Raw genomic sequence first — 23,248 nt, forward strand, 5'->3', positions numbered from 1 at the left:
TCTGGCAGTAGAGAGCTGACAAAAGTGATGTTCTAGAACACTTGTTCCAGTTGGCGGGAAAGATGAACTGGAAAGAGAAACCCTGGGATTAGGGATCCAGTTAGGAGCCTAAACCAATAAGAGGAGATGAAAAGCAAGAACTTGGTGAAATGACTGGGAGGAGGAACTGACAGACTCTAAAGACATATGGGATCCTACTGCACCAAACTTTGCTGGTTTCCTTTAGGTCATCCTGGAGATCTCTCTGTGACCATACATGTAGATCTGTCTTGCCCTTTTGGTGACTGCTCAGGGTTCCATTCTATGCGAGCACCACCTTTACAAACAGTTTCAGTGAACACTCTGGATGTGCATACATCTTTGCATCCTGGTATCTATGTGGGATCAATTCCAAGCAATAGAATTTCCAGGTTAAAAGAAACACATTTGAAATTGTGATAGACTTTTTTGAAAAGATTTTCAGCATTGAGATGATTAATATTTTAAACTAGGGATAAAGGAAAACCTTTCTTGGCACCATTAGGGAATGATATATTACAGCAGAAATAAATGGATTGGTCACCAATCAATCATATAATCAAAAAGCACAGGGCCTTCCATTCCTTTCTAAAACAAATGAACACCCATATTGTCACATCTAGCGACAGGTAGAAAGGGAACCGAAGGCCTGGCAACCCTTTGGGAATCATTTTCTAATGTTGGAAATCTGGTAACTCATCTCTCTTCATTACTTAATTTCAAAGGAGGAGGAGCTAAGCTGGAGTGTGTAACAACAGGATGGCTGTGGCCATTAATAAAGAACACAGAGGCTTCCAGAAGGAAGGCTGGCAAACTGAAAGGAGGGAAGTCTTCAGACATTATAGGAATTTGACTTTATTTGTAGCTTTGAGAACGTTGGCCATTGTTTTCAGACTTCTTAAAAGTAGCACCCAAAGGGAAGGGAGAGTAAACTCAAGTATTATTATTAAGCATCATAGTCTGGTCCCCAGGTGACATTTTGTTACACTGCTATTAGAGTCAGTTCCACCTGCAAATCCCTAGCCTCTGACCAAAAAGCTACCTGATTGTGGGCATCATGGGTCAAAAAAATGGAGGAAGCAGACAGGGAAAGGAGGTAGCTGAGAGATAGCTAGCTGTCTCTCCCCAGAGAGACAAGTGGTCAAATGAAAGAAGTTTTAGCAAGAGACCTGTGCATGAACACAATAGGTGTGCTTTTTAAATTTCCACTGAATGGACTAGTGAGCAGAATCCCAGTGTTCTTTTCATTCACACAGCAAGTATTTATTGAGCATCTACTATGTGCCAAGCACTGTGGTAGGCATTTGGGAAGTACAGCATTGAACAAAATGAAGGTGGTCCCTGCCTTTATGGAGCTTACTGTGTCAGAGGATAGATAAGCATTAAGCAAGCAAACACACAAATAAATCCATAGTTATAAACAGTCATAAGTGCTGTGAGCAGGAAAAAAAATAGATTCTCGGAAAGAGAACATTCAAATGGGGCCCAGCCTGAGGAGTCAGGATGGTCTTGCCAACGTAGCCTAGCATTTAGACTGAGCCCTGAGTGGCTTAAAGAGCCAGGCAGAGAGCCTTTAAGGCTGAGGGAAACGTGTGAAAGGACTTTGTGCAATAAGACCCGTAGAGTTGCTGAGCAGGCACGAGGCTACCTGGGAGCTGCTCCCTCTCTGGACAAACCAAAGTGCTCTAGGCCTTATGGTGGCTCCGGGACCCAAGTGAATTCCAGAGACCAACCTGGAAGTTACCCAGTGAGGATCCATGGTGACAGGCTGCTTGGAGGTTCAGCCAGTTTGATATGGTAAGCTTCCAAAGGATTCCTAGTCTCCCCGACCTCAGAGAATCACGTCCCAGTGATTTCCGTCTCTGCTCATTGCTTGCCATGGGCGGGGAATGCCTGCTTGCCAAAACACTGAGCCTCACCTTGGTTAGGGTTAACGATGGATTGAGGCAGCTCTGGCCTTCAGGAAAAGCGCAAGCAGCAATGGAGAGTAAGAGCAAGAGCCAGAGCCAAGGAGGCAGCCCCTGCCAACAACTTCCGCTCCTTCCCTTCCCTCCGGCATGGCTGCCCAAGGAGCCCCGGTGACTGTGTATGGTGATCTGTTTGTTTTGCAACTGACAAAGAAGGAGGGAGCCCTTTCTGACATTTTTGCCCAGAGGCCCCAGATTTCTCAAGTATGAAACTGCCAAATACGCAACTTTGGGTGGATATTTGGCTGAATCACTTTGAAGGGCCTGTCAGTGCCTAAAATGGAAATTGTTAGAAAGCAGAGGAGGGTGGTTGCCAGCAACCATGAAATGGTAATGACCAAATCATTTATTTTTGCAATGAAATGTCATCCCCTAACACTACAAAGGCCGGGGTTTTTTTTTTCCTATCTTAGAAGTACTGAATACCTATAAGAAATCTTCAGAAGTGACTCTGTGTGGCATGTACACGTCCACATGTGCCCTATCCGTCTCCCACCCTCTGCCTTCCCTCCTGAACCACAGCTCCTCCATGCTTTTGAAGCCCAGCTGCAACCTGGGATGAATTAAGAAGTTGGCTGATTGTGAAAGGTAATCAGGCTTTAGCTACCCTATAAAATGAAGGGGAGTTCATTTGGTTATTTATAAGATGGTGTGTGGCCAACTTTACCACGTGGGAAAGTCAGTAGGCAGTAGTAGACTATACCCCAAAGCACGATGTGGGTCTTTGAATGATCTGTTCCAGTGCAGCTATAGTTGCACCTTGGAGACAAGACACTTCATAAGGTGTTACCTGACGTAAAATTCAGTAGCAGGCAAATTAGGCCAAATCTCCAATTCTGTGCCTTTTATTTTTAAACTCTGGTACTTTTTTTTTTTCTTTTTTGAGTTTACGAGGAAGAAACTGGAAAGTACATTGTGGGTTAACACTGGGGAATGGAAGAAGATCTACTATTTCTTTGAAAACAGCTATTAAGATACCATTCCCTCGGGCCAATTCCTGGGCGGCTTAACCAAAGACAAAGCCTCAGGTCCTTTCTGTTTTTCCACACTGACTCCCGGTTAGGATCAGTGAAATTTTATATGGCCATAAAATTCATTTTAAAATAATACTTTACAAGCCTTTTGGCCTGAAAAATATTTCAATAATGTCTGCACATTCAATACGAAAAAGTAAGCTAGTTCTCTTGAGCTCTCATGATGATAAGCTTTGAGAGGGATCCTTGGATCACAATCATCACTCTAAACTCTTTGATCACCTGTTTTTTTCAACAGAAGTGGTTTTCCCCAGAGTTGTTTGTGATTGTCACTATGAGATCCATTTTGTAAGCGGGTCTGGTGTTAAGACAGATAATAGAGACATTACGATTTAGCTGTGGACCATGGCCAACTGAATGTGGCAGTGGCATGATGTCTCACTGCATTTGAAGCCCACGCTGCAGAATCCCCGTTATGCCAGGGGATGGGGCAGCACACAGGAAGATGTGGCTCTGTTGTGGGTGAATCCCTCCTTCTGATTCCCTTGGAGGGTTGATTCAAAGAGGAATTATAAACCAGGCCAACTCTGTCATTTCTGTCACTTTCCCAACCTTTGAAGAACCCTCTAACCCTCAGTCCCCATGAGTCTAATCCCACTCTTTCAGCTTTGGCTTCGTTATATATAACATGAAGGACTTTGAGCAGACAAGCTGTCAGTTCTTCCCAAACTCTGACACTTGACAAATCTAATGGACTTACCAGCACAGAACAATGTGGCCATTTTCCAGCACTTTCTGTAGTTTGGGAATATCCATTTTCTATAGTGTTCTTTCCCTCTGTGACCCTTTTAAGAGGAAAGCACAACCCATATCGAGTGTCATAAAGTCAACATTTGGCATCACTGCCTGAGAAAGCTTTATTCTCTGTAGAAGGGACACAGAATGCCATAGAAGCCAGGGCAAGCCCCTGTGACTAACAAGGGATGCAGGCATATAAGGAAGGTGGGGTGGGCAGCCCTCACAAGAGCCAGAAACATAGTTACCAGTTTAGTCCTCTCATGGTGCTTGTCCACTCAGAAGCATGATGGCTCAGGGCAGACCCCCAAGCTAGCAGTCCTAGATTAGAATATGTGTCTGCATGCTCAGTTGCTTTAGTCATGTCCGACTCTGTGCGACACTATGGACTGTAGCCTGCCAGGCTCCTCCGTCCATGGGATTCTCCAAGGCAAGAATACTGGAGTGGGTTGCCATGTCCTCCTCCAGGGGATCTTCCCGACCCAAGGATCAAACCCATGGCATCTCCTGCATCTTCTGATCACAGGCAGGTTCTTTACCACTGAGCCAGCCAGGAAGCCCCATGGATTAGAATAGCAGCTACTTAACCTTGAGCAGCTAATGAACCTCTTTGTGGTTCAGTTTCCTAGTCTATAAAATATGATTAATAATCATACTGTTGTGAGGATTAAATGAGATCAGATGAGCATGTTAAAGTGCTTAGAACAATGTACAACACATTGTTCATTGAACATTATTAAGTTCAGTAAATGCCAACCAGTTTCATCATCGGGCATCCATGTCCAGGTATGGAGCCAGGAGTGGCAAGGGTCACGTTATACAGAGCTATCCTTTCTCATGTGTCATGCGTCTCTGGGGTCTAGGTCACCTTTTGGGAGGTGTCTGCTCTGGATAAGGTGAATTTCTTCCATCCGCAGAGCTAACTGCCCACTGGATAGTCCATCTACCCCAGTCTTAGTCTCTTTAGATTCACAAGTCAGTGATAATGACCCCCAAAAAGGGTGAGAATCTATGCCATGAGAGGGAAAGCGTGGTCATTTAAACCAAGCAATTGTCTCCCCAGTTTGTAGAGGACTTAACAGAACTCTGACTTGAAGGCTCTTGGAGTTGACAAAGCATCTTTAGAAAAGAATGTTCCCTGGGGGTACTCCATGTCCACAGAGGTCCAAACAAGAGAAAAAAGATTGTGGTTAGAGCCAGGGAAGATATTTTTACCACAGATGGATAAAATACTGGGCTAGATTCCCAAAACAGGTTATATAGTGTCTTTCCCTGGTAAATTGTGCAAAGAGTAGCTGGCCATCTGTCCTAGATTGTGTTATAGACCATCCAAGCAGGAAAAGCCCTTAGAGGTCGTTTTATCCAAGGCTTGATTATAAGAATGAGAATGCTAAGATCCAGAGAGAGGGGACAATTTCCCTATAGCCAGAGAGCTAATTATTAGCAGACCCAGGATTTAAATCCTATCCCCAAATCTTAGGCCATTGCACCACGTTGTTGTTCAATTGCTAGGTGGCGTCCGCCTCTTTGCCACCCCATGGACCACAGCACACCAGGCTTCCCTGTCCTTCACCATCTCCTGGAGCTTGCTCAAACCCATGTGCATTGAGTCAGTGATGCCATCCAACCATCTCATCCTCTGTCGTCCCCTTCTTCTCCTGCCTTCACTCTTTCCCAGCATCAGGGTCTTTTCTGATGATTCAGCTCTCCACATCAGGTGGCCAAATTATTGGAGCGTCAGCTTCAGCATCAGTCCTTCCAATGAATATTCACAATTGATTTCCTTTAGGATGGATCTAAGAGACTCTCTGGTTCTGTAGTACCAACATACTAAAAAGTAATTGAGGCCCACCCAGAAGGACTCAAAGGTAATGAGCAGGGCCCAACTTGCCAGTCCACCCATGTATCCATCTGATTTTGAAGCTCCGGCTGTCCAAGTGTTTCAGCCAAGCCTCCTCACCCGGCTAACTGGTCTTCTTAGCTTACTATTTGAAAGCAGCTGTGGTTAAAGCAGAGCTTGCTGACTCAGCCCATGTAGTAAGGATGACTAAACACAAGAATTTCCTGTGGGGGGGTAAGGGGGATGGAAAATATCTTTCGAATGCATTTGTTTCAGGGAACCATTCTGATCAGTCAGGAGCTGGCCCACCGTGGGCCCATGAGGAAAAGCCGCAGGCTGTCCCCGCTCAGCACCAAGGCAGGGTTTACAGATGTTTCCTTTCTTTTCTGCTAAACAACACTGTGGCTGTCTCGGCACCATTTTGGTCTGGCCAGCATTTGCACAGAGTTTCATCTGCCAACTGGTACAGCCCAAAGCCAAGGGGAGCAGATGTCTCCCCTGACCAGAGGGCCCTTTCACATCCCCCTGCGTGGAGGCCTTCCCCCAGGGGTGAATGAGCCTGATCTGCTTTATCTCAAGGCAGCTTCAATCCTGAGCCCACCTTGAACTCGAGAGGATCATTTCTGCTGACTGATCAGAAAGCAGTGTGGGCTGCCTTCCATCTCCAGGGTGCACTCGGGGGAGTTTGCAATCTGGAGTCGAGTCATCATTTTCAGGTCTGAATACCACACAGACCTTGGACCACTTTAGGAAATGAACATTGACTTCAGTTGGATTGCTCACCAGCTTAAGGCATTAATTCAGTGAAACTAAAATGTGGATAAATATTTCAAGGCTCTTGGCTGGAAAGGAGTCTGCCTTGCTCAATTAGAAAGTTGGAGACACCTGGTGCATTTGGGGTCGACACATTTTTATAACTCGCAAATTAGAAACGGGGGGCCGGGAGAGAGGGAGAGGGAAAACACAGACATCTTCCGAAAGCCATCGACCACGGCAAAGGTTCCCACACAGAGGACTCAAGTCCAAGGGGCCTGCCTCACCCCCTCCCCATGCCCCCTATCCCCAGCCGCTCAGTCACAAGGAGAAAACAGGACCAACTGCCTTACGGGTCTCTAAGAGGGTTGAGGATTTATTTTTCAGAAGTGAGTAACAATTTCTTATTCCAATGAAGGGGAGTGTTCTGGGTCAGCCAATGTGGTCTTGGCAGAGGGGAAGGGGGAGAAGGAGGGTGTCCCAGTTCCTTGTACACCTAGCAGTGTGAGCTTAAAAGTGTAATTTCACTTTTCTCAGCCTGTTTCTGATTCTGTAAGTGCTTACTTGAGCTACACATTGTGCCTGATAATAATCCAGCCTCTAAATATTCAGTGAATGGAAGGGAGGGAGAGGGCAAAAGAGTCAAGAATGTAAGACAGGACAATAAGGATCTGTGCAGCCCACAGAGTTGGTTTGAAACTTAAATGAAATAGTTATGAATTCTTCTGCTTGTCTAACAGTTAATGAAGTAAGTATACACCCACTATCTTATTTGAATCTCACAAGACGCCTGTGAGAGAAGCAGAGTAAAGATTATGTGTCTGATAGAGGGAGGTGAGGCTCAGAGAGGTGGGAAGAAATACATGAAGGAACTAGGCTCCAGATCTAGTGTGCTTTCAAACATTGGGCTGGCCAAAAAGTTCATTTGGATTTTTTCCATAGGCCAACCCAATACTACACACCCTCCTATTTTCAAAGAAAAGGTTTTTAAAGGAGAAAGTGCTACTGGATCAATGCCTTGTAACTAAGCACACTTTGTATGAGGGTTCAAACACTGAATTTGGGTGCAGAAGAAATATCAGTCCATGACTAGCAATGATATTCAAGATCACAGTTAAGACTTGTCTACTCAAAACACAAGAAGCCAGGGGGAAATGGCCTTGGAATGACTTGGGCTGGGATTATCTGATATTTTTTTAAAAGAACAATGGGGCCTCTGGTTGGCAGGGAACTAATGGTTGCTATTTGCAACAGCTTGGGCCAGTGTAAGGAGATTGACTCTGGCTTCAGGTGAGCGAGCCAATAGATACTTAGTTCACCCCCATCAGGTATCGCTCATGAAGCCATTAGCAGCTGAGCGGGAGTGGACTTGTGGTCTGAAACTTCTCCAGGTTTATGTGGGTCTTACAACCTTTGATATATCCTGAATGGGGCTATTCAGGTTATGAGTCCAATCCCCATCCAATGAAGACACTTCTCTCTGCTGAGTGGCTGCCCAGCTTCCAGTGACAAAAAATCTTACTACCACTCTATGTAGTTTCTAGCTCTGGGTTCTGACCAGTTCTACTGATGGCTGTCTGTACCACTGACGCTTGTGACTGCATTTCTATGGGAATACAGAGATGTTGATTGCAAATGTACCTCGCGGAGGCCATCAGTCATGTTCCTAAAATGTTATATGAAAACAAAATTTTCACAAAGCACATCCTGGTTTTTGTGCCCTAGGTTGGTTTGTGATTTAAAAGAATCATTGTTTCTGAATTTATCACTTTTAAAAATATAGAATTAGGTTTGCTTAAAGCAGGAGTTTTTAACTTGGGGTCTGTAGTTCTCAAAGGAGATACAGAAAGTTGCATGGATTTTTCTGAAACTATCTGCAAAATTGTGTATTTCTGAGAGGAGAAGTTTTCCTCGGATTCTCAAAGGGCTCTACCCTCAAAAAGGTTAAGAATGATGGGCTTAGAGGAAGGTAGAAATGTAATTGTGTTATGAATCATGCAATATCAACTGCAGTTTATTAAGAAAGTGACTACATCTATGTCAATGTCCGTGGTCAGATTCTCTTCCCTTGTGCGACCTCTGAAGGATGAGCACCCATGTGACATGCTGCCATGCTTTGAGCTTCTCCCTGACCTATTTACAGGGTAATGTGGCCACACTAGCAGGATGTGAGTGGACTGTAGACTGGAATAAGATACCTGATAACATTTCCTATCATTGAGTGGGCCAAAAATTTCATTTGAATTTCTCTGTAAGATAGTACAAAATACCCGAATGAATTTTTTGGCCCACCCAGTACTGGTGTTCATTCATCAATCCCAGAGTGCAGCCTATAAGGCAGACATGTGTGCATCATATTTTGAGCTTTGGAGGCTGATAGTTCTGATTGTGAGCAAGTCACTTTATCTGAGCCTCAGTTTCCTCACCCAATAGATGGGGGTAGTATCATGGTTGCCTGAGGATTGTAAGTGAGATGGTGGATGTATTGTGCTTGACATATAGTAAGTGCTCAATAAATAACAGTGCTAACAGTATCTATGCCAGATGACCAAGTCTTTCAATCCAGTTCAGTTCAGTCGCTCAGTCGTGTCCGACTCTTTGCGACCCCATGGGCTGCAGCATGCCAGGCCTCCCTGACTATCACCAACTCCGAGAGTTTACTCAATCTCATGTGCACTGAGTTGGTGATACCATCCAACCATCTTGTCCTCTGTCGACCCCTTCTCCTCCCACCTTCAATCTTTCCTAGCATCAGGATCTTTTCTAATGAGTCAGTTCTTCGCATCAGGTGGCCAAAGTATTGGAGTTTCAGCTTCAGCATCAGTCCTTCAATGAATATTCAGGACTGATTTCCTTTAGGATGGACTGGTTGGATCTCCTTGCAGTCCAGGGGACTCTCAAGAGTCTTCTCCAACACCACAGTTCAAAAGCATCAATTCTTCAGTGCTCAGCTTTCTTTACAGTCCAACTCTCACATCCATACATGACTACTGGAAAAACCACAGCTTTGACTAGATGGACCTTTGTCGGCAAAGTAATGTCTCTGCTTTTTAATATGCTGTCTAGGTTGGTCGTAGCTTTTCTTCCAAGGAGCAAGCCTCTTCTAATTTCATGGCTGCAATCACCATCTGCAGTGATTTTGGAGCCCCCCAAAATAAAGTCTCTCACTGTTTACATTGCTTCCCCATCTATTTGCCATGAAGTGATGGGACTGGATGCCATGATCTAGTTTTATGAATACTGAGTTTTAAGCCAGTTTTTTCACTCTCCTCTTTCACTTTCCTCAAGAGGTTCTTTAGTTCTTCTTCACTTTCTGCCCTAAGGGTGGTGTCATCTGCATATATCTGAGGTTATAGATATTTCTCCCAGCAATCTTGATTCCAGTTTGTGCTTCATCCAGCCCAGCGTTTCTCATGATGTACTCTGCATAGAAGTTAAATAAACAGGGTGACAATATACAGCCTTGATGTACTTTCCCAATTTGGAACCAGTCTGTTTTTCCATGTCCAGTTCTAACTACTGCTTTCTGATCTGCATACAGATTGCTCACAAGGCAGGTAAGGTGATCTGGTATTCCCATCTCTTGAAGAATTTTCCACAGTTTGTTGTGATCCACATAGTTAAAGGCTTTGGCATAGTCAACAAAGCAGAAATAGATGTTTTTCTGGAACTCTCTTGCTTTTTTGATGATCCAACGGATGTTGGCAATTTGATCTCTGTTCCTCTGCCTTTTCTAAATCCAGCTTGAATATCTGGAAATTCATGGTTCATGTACTATTTAACCCTGGCTTGGAGAATTTTGAGCATTATATTGCTAGCATGTGAGATGAGTACAATTGTGCGGTAGTTTGAACATTCTTTGGCATTGCCTTTCTTTGGGATTGGAATGAAAACTGACCTTTTCCAGTCCTGTGGCCACTGCTGAGTTTTCCAAATTTGGTGGCATATTGAGTGCAGCACTTTTACAGCATAACCTCTTAGGATTTGAAATAGCTGAATTGGAATTCCATCACCTCCATTAGCTTTGTTCATAATGATGCTTCCTAAGGCCCACTTGACTTCACATTCCAGGATGTCTGGCTCTAGGTGCGTGATCACACCATCATGATTATCTGGGTCATGAAGATCTTTTTTGTATAGTTCTGTGTATTCTTGCCACCTCTTCTTAATATTTTCTGCTTCTGTTAGGTCCATACCATTTCTGTCCTTTATTGTGCCCATCTTTGCATGAAATGTTCCTTTTGTATCTCTAATTTTCTTGAAGAGATCTCTAGTCTTTCCCATTCTGTTGTTTTCCTCTATTTCTTTACATTGACCACTAAGGAAGGCTTTCTTATCTCTCCTTGCTATTCTTTGGAACTCTGCCTTCAAATGGGTATATCTTTCCTTTTTTCCTTTGCCTTTGGCTTCTCTTCTTTTCACAGCTATTTGTAAGGCCTCCTCAGATAGCCATTTTGCTTTTTTGCATTTCTTTTTCTTGGGGATGGTCTTGATTCTTCTCTCCTGTACAGTGTCACGAACCTCCATCCATAGTTCAACAGGCACTCTATCAGATCTAGTCCCTTAAATCTATTTCTCACTTCCACTGTATAATCATAAGGGATTTGATTTAGGTCATACCTGAATGGTCTAGTGGTTTTCCCACTTTCTTCAATTTAAGTCTGAATTTGGCAATGAGTTCATGATCTGAGCCACAGTCAGCTCCTGGTCTTGTTTTTGCTGACTGTATAGAACTCCATCTTTGGCTGCAAAGAGTATAATCAATCTGATTTCGGTGTCGATCATCTGGTGATGTCCATATGTAGAGTCTTCTCTTGTGTTGTTGGAGAGGGTGTTTGCTATGACCAGTGCATTCCCTTGGCGGAACTCTATTAGCCTTTGCCCTGCTTCATTCCGTACTCCAAGGCTAAATTTGCCTGTTACTCCAGGTGTTTCTTGACTTCCTACTTTTGCAACCCAGTCCCCTATAATGAAAAGGATAGTTTTTGGGAGGTGTTAGTTCTAAAAGGTCTTGTACATCTTCATAGAACTGTTCAGCTTCAGCTTCTTCAGCATTACTGGTCAGGGCATAGTCTTGGATTACTGTGATACTGAATGGTTTGCCTTGGAAACAGAGATCATTCTGTCGTTTTTTTGAGATTGCTTCCAAGTACTGCATTTCGGACTCTTTTGTTGACTATGATGGCTACTCCATTTCTTCTAAGGGATTCTTGCCCACAGTAGTAGATATAATGGTCATCTGAGTTAAATTCACCCATTCCAGTCCATCTTAGTTCACTGATTCCTGAAATGTCAATGTTCACTTTTGCTGTCTCCAGTTTGACAACTTCCAATCTGCCTTGATTCATGGACCTAACATTCCAGGTTCCTATGCAGTATTGGTCTTTACAGCATCGGACTTTACTTCCATCACCACTCACATCCACAACTGGGTGCTGTTGTTTGGATCTTCAAGTCTTTATGAAGATCCAAAGCTCTTTTCGGAAGACATGAGGACATGGATCACTCTAGGGCCCACCTTGCTGCCTGGGGCCATGCTTAGTGACCCATTCATGGGCATAGAAACAAAACCCATTGGACCATTGTCATCTTGTCAAAATATAGGCTTTGGCCTCCTCAACACTTGTCCTCTGCTAAAAGCTGCTAAGGAACCCTGATACCACATTTGATTATTGAATGGAGTTCTATGTAGAGATTCAGGCAGTGAGTATAGGAGGCTGGAGCAACTGGTGCAGTCAATCAGCTCAAAACCTTCATTCAGTGCTTTGGCCCAGCAGCAATCATAGTGTCCACAGGGTTTTCCCACCCCTGTTCCTATCTGAGCCTCAAAACATCTGGATGAGGTCAGAAGGACAGATGTTGGAGAAGCCATTTATTACAGCAATAATATTTTGCACAAAACAAACAAAAATGAGTGTGTTAGCAAGAAATGGTAATTGAATATTAGTTTGTGAGTATTGAGTCTATAAATGAGTATAGCACAGAGCTGGGCATGTGGAAAGGCTTACCTACATTGGGGTGTCTAGAATTCCATAAAACGAAAAAACACGAGAGAGTCTAATTGAACACTGGATGCTCTCATCCAATTAAGGGCAGTAAGTCTTTAGAGACAGGAAGTCCTAAGTCAGTTGCAGGATACCAGAAAGCCTTCCTCAAGGAGGCAGGTTTTAAAAATAATAATAAAAAATAATGAAAAAAGGAGGCAGGTTTTGGGCTGTTCAGAGAGGCAGAGGGAAGAAGTAAAGGCTGGGAGGCAGATAAGCAAGAGCTGAGAAGCTGGGAAGAGCCTGCAGGAGAAGGGAGGAGCTCAAACAGGGTGATGATCCAGGGTGCTGCTTTGCAAAGAGTTTTGGGTAAAGAGGTTCTGAAGATCACACCCAGTTGCCCAAATGAAAACAGAAGGCATCTGGAGCAGCTAAGTGTGGCATCAGAGGGGCAAAATGAGGGAATGGAGCCAAAGTGTCCAGCTGGGAGCCAGGAACGAGAATCCAGACTTAAATGGTTAAAAGTCTAGGCTGGGATGAAGCCACAGAAACCCAGGAAGGTGAGCAATGCAAGGGAGGGTGTGCTGGTCCCTGGAGCCTTTACCTAGAGGAGCACAAAGACTTTCTTCTCTGTATGGAGCAAACTGATTTGGGGTCTTTCTATTTCTCTGGCATGAGAAATTTCTATTTCTTCAGCATGCCTCCTTCAGGAGCACGTGGCTGCCTGGCTTTAAGACAGTCAGCAAAATCACTTGCGAAAGAGAGAAACCAAGAGGTGATTCTTCATGTTGCGAAATGATTCTTTACCAAAGGACATGCAAAGAGGGCCTTGACTTAAACCCTCCCTGAAGTGCCTTTTTGAATGTAGGATGAACCAATTCAGAAATTCTATCGAAAATGTTTGTTTAAATAGCTTTAAAAAGTTAAAAAAAAAGGGGGGGGGGAGGGAAAAAAAGCCAAATATTTCCAGTTGTCTTTTCTTATGATACATGGGAACTGTATAAAACTTACACTTTCTGAAATTAATACTAAGCTATGGTAAGTTACTGAGATGAAATATATGAGGATTAACCAGTAATAATAACAGTAGTCAACGTGTATTGAAGGCTTGCTAAGTATGACATATTACTAAACAATTTAAAGTCATTATCCTGTTTAATCTTCACAACAGTCTTTTGAGGTGTTCTCTGCATTTCAGAGATGAGGGAAATGAAACTTTAAGAGGAGTTAGCTAAATTTCACGCTATCAAAAGAAAGAAAGAGAGGGAGGGAGGGAAGGAAGAAGGAAGGAAGGGGGAAAGAAAAGCAAAGGAAAGAGGAAAAGGGAAGGAATGTAACTCCCTTAGGTTATGTGCAGGGTAGCACCCTGTGTCCTGAGAGGCTTTGGAGGGTAGGGTGACAAAACCCCTAGGCAGCCCCCCTCCTCAGCCTTTGCCCAGGTTTCTATTAATACTTAATGTAACAGGTCTTGTGAAACTTCTCTGATGGAATGACACCTCTGTCAGCCTGCAGAGATTGGTCAAGGCCCTAGTCCAGCAGTGAAACAATTTTGTTGACATTTCAGCATGAAAGGTACAGAAGCAAGGTCTGCAAAGGGGGCTCGGGATTCAGTTCCCTGGGTTGTCCTGAGATTTTCTTCCTCAGATTTGAGCACTTCCCTCGGTTGAGAAAACCCAGGGCTGTGAAGCAGTTCTTCACTCCTGCTCTGGACGCTGGGTGAGGAGTGGTGAGAGTTGACCCCTCTGAGCTTCGCGGTGGCTGGAGCTCTGAAGCGCTGCTTCTACCTGCCTCGCGTGCCTGAGAGGCCAAGCCTGGATCAGCCCCAGAAACCCCCAGAGGGCAGGGGCCGTGCACTTGATCAAGGCTGCCGACAGTGACTGGATTCATTCTGGGTTCAGCTCCTCAGCAGGGTAGGTAAAGGTGCCATACATTCATGCTCAAAGGAAGAAGAGAATCTTGTTTTTACAAACTTTAAAGGAATATAAAAATGACTTTGTGGTGTTTGAATTACCTTTGCTGGATAAATAGAGCCCTGTGGCCCAAGGGCTTAGGGAGCATTGTGGGGAGACCACGTATTTCCTTATGCATGTTTCTATATAGATATGTTTCCTTATATGCATGTGCCTGAGAGCTTGTTACTGGTTCTCACTGAAACTGGTTGTTTCCTGTGGGTGACTTCTGTCTGTCCATCTAGGTGGTAAGTCCTTAGTTTAATATCTGAGCCTGTGTACTCTAAGGGGTCCTAGGCAGTTGTGTTTGGGGGTCCCAGGCTGAAACTAAGACTGATATTTTTGAAACTTTCTTGGATGGAAGACAGGGGTCTTGTTTGTTGTTGGTTAGTCACTAACTTTCATCTGACTCTTTTTGTGACCTCTTAGACTGTAGCGCACCACACTTCTCTGTCCATGGGACTTCCCAGGCAAAAATATTGGTGTGGTTGCCATTTCCTTCTCTAGGGGTCTGGAAACCCTATTTAATTGCTGCTAGCAATCTGTAGCTTACAAGAGATGAAACCTTTGATTTTTATTGTTGACAAACTATTCTTGTTTTAGTGGTGACAGCCGCTCCTATATATTGAGATCTTCCCATGTGCCTGACTCTACTAAACCCTTAACATACATAAACTCATTTAAGCTTCACCGTCTCCCTAAAAGTGAAGATCACTTTTAGGATCACTTATCCCCCATTTTGCAGATGAGGAAAGTGATAGAGAACTGAAGGGATTTGACTAAATTAAGGCTCCTACTAAGTGGAGAGGTGGGATTTGAACCTGTAATCATTTTTTAAAGATCTAATTGGCTTTATTTTATTTTTAATTGAAGAGTAATAGCTTTACAATATTGTGCTGGTTTCTGCCATACATTAATACGAATCAGCCATATATATACATATGTCCCCTCCCTCATGAAACTCCCTTCCACCTCCCATCCCATCCCACCCCTCTAAGTTGTCACAGAGCACCAGATTTGGGTTCCCTGTGTTGTATAGCAAATTCCCACTGACTATCTATTTTACATATGATAATATATATGTTTCAATGCTAGTGTCTCAATTCATCCCACCCTCTCCTTCCCTGACTGTGTCCAAAAGTCTGTTCTTTATGTCTTCATCTCTTTTGCTGCCTTGCAAATAGGATCCTCAGTACCATCTTTCTAGATTCTATATATGTGTGTTAATATATGATATTTGTTTTTCTCTTTCCGACTTACTTCACTCTGTATAATAGGCTCTAAGTTCATCAACCTCATTACAACTGACTCAAATGTGTTCTTTTTATGGCTGAGCAATATTCCATTGTGGATATGTAGCACAATTTGTTTATCCATTCATCTGTCGATGGACATCTAGGTTGTTTTTGTGTCCTAGCTATTGTAAATAGTGCTGCGATGAACACTGGGATATGTGTGTCCTTTCCAATTATGATTTCCTTGGGGTATTTGCCTAGTAATGAGATTGTTGAATCATATGGTACTTTTCCTAGTTTTTTTTAAAGGAATCTCCATACTTGAACCCACAATCTTAGTGACCACACAAATCTTCCCTGGCAAAATTGCTCAGAATTCTTCTCCCTGCAAATTTCAAGTAGGTACTCTTTAAGGGAATTAATATGTGATTCAAGAAGCAAAAGTGGCTTTGGGAAAGAAAGATACATAGTCGTCTATGAGCGAGGCTGCGAACCATTTGTGCAAACTAGTGTGCTATGGGAGCAATTGTATCTTGACTGGGGAGAGAACAAGGAAGTTGATGGGACCACCTGGAGCTGGACAGCTAGTCCCTGAACTGGGCTTGAGCCTCATGAGGGAGAAGGCCAAGGCCAGAGGCCAATAGGCCTGGGAAACTGGCACCATGGCACTGCTTCTTAGGCCCAGGTGTCCTAGAATTGTATCGAGGAGACACCCAGCTCTTTGCACTGGGTAATATTCCCATGTACACCTCTGTTATGAATTGTGTCTTTTTTGCATATTTTCTAACTGGTTATTGCTGGTATATAAGAAAGTTTTTATTTCTGCATGTTCACTGTACATTTAACTACCCTACTGAACTCTCATTAACTTTTGATGTAAAATTATAATTCACTCACAGCTCAGGTTTTTTAGATATACAAGGATATCATTACAAAAATAGAGAGAAAGAAAAAAGTTAGTTACTCAGTCATGTCTAACTCTTTGAAACCCCATGGACTGTAACCCACCAGGCTCCACTGTCTATGGGATTTCTCCAGGCAAGAATATGGAGTGGGTTGCCATTTCCTTTTCCAGGGGATCTTCCTGACCCCAGGATTAAACCCAGGTCTCTTGCATTGCAGGCAAATTCTTTACCGTTTGTGCCACCAGAAGATATGTGTATATATATGTATGTATGTATGTGTTATATACACACAGTATGTACACATATATACATCTACATATTGGGACTTCCCTGGTACTCAGGTGGTTAAGATTCCATGTTTCCACTACAGTCAGCATTTGTTGGTGGAAGGAAGACAGGAATGCCATTCAGCCCCCCTGGAAGAGATGGTCTTGGATAGAGCCTCTCTTTGCCATCCCGCCACAGGGCATGAACCACCCCTCCTCTCACATCAACCTCCTTTCCATCATCCATCACTTTGGGTGGCACCACCGCAATCACTCAGTGACAAGCAAACCAGGTTACAGCACTTTTCACATCAACAAATTGGCAAATCACAGAAACCAGTGTTTATCATTACCAGGTATCCTGATTTTTTTTTTTTTAACACTATGATCATCGTTCCCTTGGGTAAATCCCTAGTGTCCAGGTGTTTGCCTTTCCACACTGTAAAATGAGAATCTTATTACTGGTTTCTAGTCACCTCAGAGCATTGTGGGGAGAGTCGAAGCCAGTCTGGAAGCTGGATGTCTAAACATCCCTGGGCTTGTGGAGTTCTCACCAAGCCTGTCACTGCTGTTGACATTGAGAATACTGGTGTGGGAACAAGTGCTGTCTTTGTCACAGGCTCAACTCCAGGGGCCTCTCCTTCCCTAAGTTGGCAGCTGAGGCTAAGTACTCAATATCCCTGGGCCAGCTGTTGTGAAGTAAACGCCAGGCAGTAGGTAAGGCAAGATTCAGTACTGGGCAGACAGCCAGGTTTGAGTGGGAGCCCTGATTCAGGAGTGGAGGGGGGCACAAAAGTTGGCAAACAAGTGTTTTCCAAGGGAGGAAGACTAAAAAAAATACAATCTTGTTTCTAAGGTAGACAGAGTACCAATGGGCTGTGGGAGAGCAGCCTAAAAATTCCTTCTTTAACTCACTTATCAGCTGAAGAAGATTCTAGTACTTGAAGGGCACTGTGAGTGATGTTTCCCAAGGAGGCTTCCCTGGGAGCACAGAGAGATAGCCACACCCTTTGAAGTTTGCTGGGAGCTTACAAAGGACAGTGTTGTTTCCACCGGGGAAGAATGATAGCCCCACATAATGGTGTCCTTATTCTCTAAATCTCAGACCTTGTGCGATGAGGGGCCAGTGAGCCTTCAGGCTCAGGCAAGGGGGGGGGGCATGGGCAAGACACTTGGCACAACGCACATGCTCACAGCTTGCTTGCTAGCCAACATGGAAGATCTTTCCTAAGAAGATAGTGTGGTCAAAGTCTGGGGCCTGTTTCAACTCTCTAGGAGGATTGCTAAACCATACCCAGGTATTGTTTTAATTTGATGATGGTTGATAAATGTTTCCAAGTAGATGTATCTATCATACTTCATAGATTTCGGTGAAATATGTCATGCGCTTAGAGGCTGTAGAGATAAAAGACCGATGAGAAAAATATTGTTTTAAATCAGAATGAAAAGGGTGGCATTTCTGAGTGGTGGGATTCCTATCGCACAAAAAAGAAAGTGAGTGGACTGGCAGGAGCTGTCTAAGGTGGTCGATTCTCCAGGCATTAGTAAGTGGAGTCCTCAGATTGGGCTCTAACATAGCCTTAATCAACTTGGGGATGCCTACGGTACTGCATCATCCATGCTTATGTCAAGGACCACTTCCAAAATTCTGACTCATTTCCCAGGCGAGTGGAACCATGTAAGCATACGAGTTTCGTGTCTGGTGTCATCTCCGGGAATTTCTGTCAGCCTTGGTGCCTGGGAATAATTCCATTAGACCCAGTAGAAGTTGGGTGGTGCTATGGCAAGAGTTCAGGCGGAGACCTAAGCTCCAGTCCTAGCTCTGTGCCAATTAACTGTCATTTCAAGTGGGTCTTTTAACAAATCTGTGTCTTGGTTTCTTCAGTGGTTAAAAAGAGTCTTTAATTTGATGATTGAGTCCCTTCTAGGTTTAAAAATAAGAATGTCTGTTTCTTAGCTTTGGGTTCAATAAAGAATTGTAGGTATGCCAGTCATCTGGTGTTATAAATTCTTTTAGGTCTGAAAGTGATCTTAAAGGTCATCTAGTTCAACCCCTTTATATTATGGATATATCAATAGAAACCAAGACCCAGAGAGAAGGGAGTTGTTCAGTTAGTGCAGACTGAAGGTTAAAGATCAGGTTTCATGATTCCCAGTCCAGTGTATTTTCCACTGCCCTTATTTTTAAATAAAAGCAATACATGAGAATGATTTTTAAAAATCAAGTAATATAGGAATGCTTGTAATTAAAAAAAAAAAAGTTTTCTGCCCTACCCTTAGTGTCACTCCTCAGAAGCAACCATTTTTAAGAGATTCTGTTTTCAATTCATCTGGTGGTTATTTAAATATTTCTAAATATGTCTCTACTCCTACTTCTTAATTTATCCATTTGAACCCTTATCTATTGACCCTTTGCTGTAAAAACTATGGATTTAGGTCACTTAGCATTACTCTCAACCTCCTTTCTTTCTCCACCTCCCCATGTTTGATAGTATTATCTTTATGAGGTTTTTGAATTCACCTTTTAAAATAGTATTCAGTAAAATTTCCTATTTGGGTTATACAGTTCTATGAGTTTAGACAAATACAAAAAGTCATATAACTTTTTATATAACTACCATCACAATCAATATATATCACCCCCAAAACTTCCTTATGCTGCCCTTTGTAATCAACCCCATCCCTCTCTCCCAACCCCTGGTAACCACTGATCTGTTTTAGGTTCCTATACTTTTGCCCTTTCCAGAATGTCATAGAAATGGAATCAGCGAATATGTGATCTTTTTATACCGCTTCTTTCACTCATTTTAATTATTTTGAGATTTATGTCTCAGTAGTTCATTGTTTTTATTGCTGAGTAGTATTCCATTGCTTGAATGTACCAGTGTACTCATTCACCAGTTGAAAGACATTTGCATTGTTTCCAGTTGGATAGTATTATTTTTAGTGAATTCCATTGGTTACCTTTTAACTTGAAATCATATGCTAAAACCTCTATTTCTATATCTCTAGACAATATCCACTATATATTAAGTAGGTCTTCCTTTTCAGAATAGTAAATGCTTTTGACTAGATTTTAAAACATGATACTTTCATTCATTTCATCTCTGTTTTAAATGGATTACATTTGATGGTATAATTTTTCATGTGGGTGAGAGGGCTTGTTTAAATGCTATCCAGCAGCCCCATTCAGGGCTACTGCTATTCTCAGTGGCTCCTGTAGCACAGGGGCCTTCTCTAGCTCTGGACATGCTTGTTGCTGGGAACATATACATGTACTTTCTGTTCTGACCATTGCTAACTCAGGCAGTAATTTGGGGAGGGGGGGGAACATTTCTTCATGTGGATTTCAGCTTTTGTCTGTCATGCTTTTGCCATTCCAGCTGCCTTCACCAGTGAGCACAAAGCCACATTTCAAAGGAGACTGACAAATTATCCCCAGCTGCCAGAAGGAGGTTAGCTTTCTGTGTGTTCTGTGTCCCCCTTCTCTGATAATTAACAGGTTAACTTTCTAAAGGGAATTGACAAAAGCAGAAATTGTCCTTTCACCCAAATAGGTTTTATGCTTTTTGAAAAGTTGTGGATTTGTCATATTCCTCTCCATTCTGACCTTAATTTACATCAGGAAATACAGTATAAATGATTACAACTGAACCCCTGTTGTTTGCAAGGTTCACATTAGTACATTTTTTTTAAAGCATGTATGAGATTGCAATTCTGTTTGAAAATTTGCTAGCACAGTGTCTTTCCTCAAAAAGTAGCTATTTGAAGGCTGAATGATACCAACCCTGGCCATAGAGAGTGATATGTGATTACACTTCTTGTATTTTTAACCATCTTTGTATGTGTGTTATCTGCCTAGCACTTACACTGCATAATGGGGGGGGTGAGTTTCATACCTAGCCCGGTATGCTACACATAGTAGGTGCTCAGTAAATGCCAATGGAAATGATCCAAAATATTGTCATGCACACATATGGTGAAGTATTCTGTATCAATGTAGTGAGTCAGGCATTCTCAAACACTACTGGGCATGCAAATTGATACAACTTTCTCACAGGGTCATTTGCCAAAATGTGCCAAAGCCTTAACAGTGTTCTTGTCTTTGGGCCCAGAAACTCTCTTTCTAGGGACTTACCCTAAAAAAAAAAACAAAAACAAACAGAAATGCACAAAAGATATAAATACTAAGAAACTCATTGTAGTATCATTTAAATTAGAGAAAAAGTGAAATCAACTTCAATGTCTAAATTATAAAATCTTATGTAGTAACATTTATACTATAAATGCTATGTAGTTATTTAAAATCATGTTTAAGAGAGTCTATAACATCATGAAAAAATGCTCACAACCTAAATTAAGTGGAGAAAGGGAGGATACAGATGAACATACAGTATGATCTCCTGTGTGTGTGTGTGCACATGCAAAAAGGAAGAAGACAGAAAGGAAATAAATGAAATATTAACAATGATTCTAATAGTAGAATTATGAATTATTTTCATATTCTAATATTTGTAACTTCCAAATTCTCTACAATGAGCTTATAGTACTTTACAACCCAAAAAATATCTTTTTAATTGGAAAGAAAGAAATACTATCCTAGTCACAAAATGTGAAACAATTTCTCAAACCAGAGTCTGCTCTTCAGATGCCACGTGGAAAGTCATGGCAGCGTTGTTTTCAGAAAAGCAAAATTATGCCTACAAGTCTTTTCGAGGTTTATTAAGAGCCTCAGTTTGGTATTGAAAGGCAAAACTGTTCATCCTTTTCTCTAGGCCTAGTTAGGTTTCATCCTTCTCTCTCCCCATCCCCACCCATTTTAAAACTCTCCAGATCTGTGGAACAAATGTTGAGCAAACTGGAAATAAATAAAATCTAATAGCTTTAAGATATCACAAAGCCCTCCCTTCCTGTGTATTAATGGCTACCGGCCCATTGTACTCCCCAGAGTGGAGAGCTGGAGTCAGCCGAAATGGAGGCTTTTCTGATTCAAGCATGAAAACTGCAGATGCTCAAAATTTAGGAAGTCTGAAAAGATTGAGACACAACATGTACAACCTTCCCTCCCTCACATTCTGACCTTTACATAATAAAAACTGGTGGGCTCTGCTGGGGAAAAAAAAGCTACTAAGTGAAAACTCAGTCGCAGAAGGCAGATACAGTAAGTATTCTTCACAATTCAAAGAAATCTCAGAATCCTAGAACTTTACAGCTAGAAGGAAAATATTCCAACAAGTCCAGAGTTCTTTCCAAATCCCAGATACTGTGCTGGTTGCTGATCAAATGTTATCTCATTAAAAACCACCTAGCAATGCACTCCACTTTACAGATAAGGAAATCAAAGCCCAGGGAGGTGTTGTAAATTGCCTTGGATTACATAGTATTTTTGGCTGCAAAGCTGGAGCTAGGGCCTATATCGTTTGGAGACTCTCAGATGAAAAAATGAGTTTTTCTAATATCGTCTTGTCCCTCAGTTCCAGATAGTCCAAAAACTGTGCAGTTTGCTTGGATCTTTTGCTAGCAACTTAAGCTAATCAGGTCCAAGATCAAACATATAGTCTTCTGCTTGGCTCCCAGTCACCCAGGATCTGAACCAGTCTGGCTTTTTACTCTCTTTCATGCCCTACCCTCCAGATAAATAGTCTGTTAACAAGTCCTGTCCATTTTTCCTTCAAAAAATACCTTCAAAAAGGCACAAACTTCCAGTTACAAAATAATTAAGTCATGAGGATGTGATGTACAGTGTGGACACTATAATTGATAAAGCTGTATTATTATATTTGCAAGTTGCTAAAAAGTAGATCTTAAAAATTCTCATCACAAGAAAGAAACATTTGTAACTATGTATGGTGACAGATATTAACTAGACTTATTGTAATGATCACTTCACAATATATACAAATATTGAATCACTATGCAGTATACCCAAAACTAATATAATGTTATATGTCAATTATACCCCAATAAAAAAAATACTTCTATATACAACCCAACCTACAAAACAACCCAACCTCTACCTCCTTCTTGACTACTTCCAAACCACACCACTGCCTGTCTTCTGGCTCAGGCAACAATTCTAGTCTGCATCACACAATTATTTTAGCACCTGTCATTCAGGGACAGTTAACATTTGTTCAGCAGCACTCATCCTAGCATCAAGCAAGTATTGATTGTCTACTATATGCCAAGTCCTGAGATAGAGAATTCATTTGTCTTTTCTCCTCAACTAGACATCAAACATCCTGAGAGTGAAGGCTACAGCTTTCTCCATAACCTCTTAAATATCCGTTGCAGCTCTGGGCACATACTGAAGACTTGTTTATTCAAGAGCAGAACAGATTTAAAGAATCTGTCACCAGCTCAGCAGCTGGAGAACTCTGGGGATGCCTTAATCTATGGATCTGCCTCAATATCTCACAGGCTACATGAGCATGATCCACTCACTCAATGAAGACCACATATCAAACTGACTTTTTAACACCATACCTTCAGGGATAAGTGAAGAGGTTTAGCTAATAAGAGGTGTGGAGTCCAAAGCATCAAATGGGGATTTCTGGCTCCA

The 23,248-nt window shown here is 42.3% G+C and overlaps 1 protein-coding gene across 4 annotated transcripts in view; it reads left to right on the forward strand.

Annotated features, from left to right (window-relative positions):
• Nucleotides 1-23,248, forward strand: part of PLAC1 (placenta enriched 1) — a 77,557-nt gene that overhangs the window by 22,068 nt on the left and 32,241 nt on the right. Inside the window, exons 1-2 of one of the 4 annotated variants that reach the window (XM_042242136.2) lie at nucleotides 17,881-17,984; nucleotides 20,070-20,141. The exons of 1 other annotated variant lie outside the window; for it this stretch is intronic. The gene's annotated coding sequence lies outside the window, so the exon portion shown is untranslated. Of the gene's footprint in view, nucleotides 1-12,614; nucleotides 12,892-13,905; nucleotides 14,242-17,880; nucleotides 17,985-20,069; nucleotides 20,142-23,248 lie in introns of those variants that run through there. 2 more of the 4 variants (XM_042242135.2, XM_042242134.2) reach the window with 2 other exon arrangements.

This window comes from Ovis aries, chromosome X, assembly GCF_016772045.2.
Source record: "Ovis aries strain OAR_USU_Benz2616 breed Rambouillet chromosome X, ARS-UI_Ramb_v3.0, whole genome shotgun sequence".
NCBI classification, from domain to species: domain Eukaryota; kingdom Metazoa; phylum Chordata; class Mammalia; order Artiodactyla; family Bovidae; genus Ovis; species Ovis aries.